The sequence below is a fragment of the Carlito syrichta genome, unplaced genomic scaffold (genome assembly GCF_000164805.1).
Source record: "Carlito syrichta isolate Samal-C Ts95f unplaced genomic scaffold, Tarsius_syrichta-2.0.1 Scaffold313184, whole genome shotgun sequence".
In the NCBI taxonomy this organism is placed as follows: Eukaryota; Metazoa; Chordata; class Mammalia; order Primates; family Tarsiidae; genus Carlito; species Carlito syrichta.
In genome coordinates, this window is record NW_007257280.1 from 1,082,780 (window position 1) to 1,084,860 (window position 2,081).

The window sequence follows — 2,081 nt, forward strand, 5'->3', positions numbered from 1 at the left end:
GCCCGGGGGCCCCCCTCCCTCGCGCCGCAGGCCTTCGAGGCCGGCGGGGAGTCACGAGTCACTGCGGGCAGCCGCGGCCAGAGCTGGAGAGGTGGGAGTAACAAAGACCGGCGAGCGAGGGTGGCGTCTCGCCTCACCAGGGGCCTGCGCACTCCCAGCAAAGTGGCCCGGGTCCGGGGCGCACCCCATTTCAGCCCCGGACTGCGGAACCCCATGGTTTGCAGCAGCGCTGAAAGACCCACCGACGACCCCCCCTCCTTAGTAACAAGCTGAAAGGAGCCCCATCCGCAGTCTCAATGCCACCATCCCGAGCGCTTTACATCACTCAAAGCACTGATGGCAAAGCAGCGCGTGGCGACTCATTCATTCACTCAACATTCAGTTTACTGAGCCCTCACAATGTGCCAAGCGCTGTGCCAGGCGCTGGGGATACAGCGCAATCATGCAGACACTATCCACCCTGCTCTGGGAGCTTGCAATCTTAGTGAGGCAATAAGGTAGTGAGAAAATAATCAAATTTGAATAAAGCCTATGCAGGAAAAGAAGAAAGTGCACATGGTGAGTAGGAAAGGAGGAGGTGGTATTTAAGCTGAGCCCTGAAAGATGAAAGAAGCAACCATTAAAAAAAGCCAGGGAAAAGCTTTCCAGAAACAGGGAGCAGCTGTAAGAAAGCCAGAAAGAGGGACCAAATCTTGATGCCTTGAAGCTAAGAGGTGGTGGTTGTGTTTGGCGCCAGGATAGCTGGGGAGGGCAGCGGTATGTAAAGCTGGGCAGGTTGGCAAGGACCGATCGTGGACCGCATCCTAGTCCATGGGCAGGCCATCTTATTCCAAAATCAATGGGAGGCCACTGATTAATGGCTTAAACCCAGGACGTGACATGGTCGGATTTATGTTTCTTTTAACTAAACTTTTTTAGTTGAGGATGATTGTAGATTCACATTGTAATAAATAATACAGAGAGATCCCGTGTGCCCTTTACCCAATTGCCCCAACGCAAAACTACAATATAAGATAACCAGGATATTGACATTAGTACAACCTACTGATTGTATTCAGATTTCCCCAGTTTTACTTGTACTCATTTGTGTGCGTATTTAACCCTGTAAAATGTTATCGCACGTGAAGTCTCGTGTTTCTACCACCACAACCACCACAGTTTAATCATTGCAAGGACCTCTCCTGTTACCCTTTCATAGCCACAGCCATCTCCCCAGTTCCCGTCCTCCAGTCCCTCGACATCGGCAACCATTAATCTGTCCTACATTTCTGTAATGTTGATACTTCAAGAATGTTAGGTAAATGAATCATACAGTATTCATTTTGAGATTGGTTCATGCACTCAGCTTGATACCTTGAGATTCATCCAAGTTGTTGCCTGTATTCATAGTTTGTTCTTTTTTATTGCTGAGTGGTATTCCAGATCTGATTTATATTTTTAAAGATCATCTTGATTACTGTGTGGAAAATGGTTCAGAGGAGATTGAAAATTGAAACAGGGAGACTAGTTAGAAGACTTTCCCAGTAGTCCCTATGAAAGCTGATTGTGATTCAGATTAGGGTGGTGCCAGTGGAGGAGAGTGGCAGGATTTGATGGAACTAGGTTGAAGAGGGAATTGGAATTGATGTTGAGACAGCACAGGGTGGACAGCTGTTTTGAGACCTTTCACTGTAAAGGGGAACAGAAACAGTGTGGAGCTGGAGGAGCAAATAGGGACAAGAGACATTTCTCTTCTCTTCGGTTTGAGAGACGGGAGGCATGTTTGTAAACAGTTTAGGGATAATCAGCAGAGAGAGATTGGCAAGACAGGAGGGTTTGCTAAAGAAATCAAATGCCTGCTTAGGCAAGATGGAATGAGAGCTGGATGCAGTGGGAAGATTGGTCTTGGATCTGCAGAAAGTCGCTCTCCACTATAAAGAAGACCACAGGGGTGGGGGTGGGGCGTGACGGAGTAGGTGCAGTGGTATATAGAGATCCAGCAAATAGACTCTGGTGACTCCTATTTCCCTCATGTTGCATAGACTGGACGGTGGCCTCCTTTACCAGGGAACCAGCAGCATAAACCCTTTCATAGTCCCCTT

The 2,081-nt window shown here is 48.3% G+C and overlaps 1 protein-coding gene across 2 annotated transcripts in view; it reads right to left on the bottom strand.

The window, feature by feature from the left end:
- Positions 1–448, bottom strand: part of FHL1 (four and a half LIM domains 1) — a 67,982-nt gene extending 67,534 nt beyond the window's left edge. For both annotated transcript variants that reach the window (XR_002482664.1, XM_008070220.1), the window contains exon 1: positions 145–448. The gene's annotated coding sequence lies outside the window, so the exon portion shown is untranslated. The remainder of the gene's footprint in view (positions 1–144) is intronic.
- Positions 449–2,081: the final 1,633 nt, after the last annotated feature.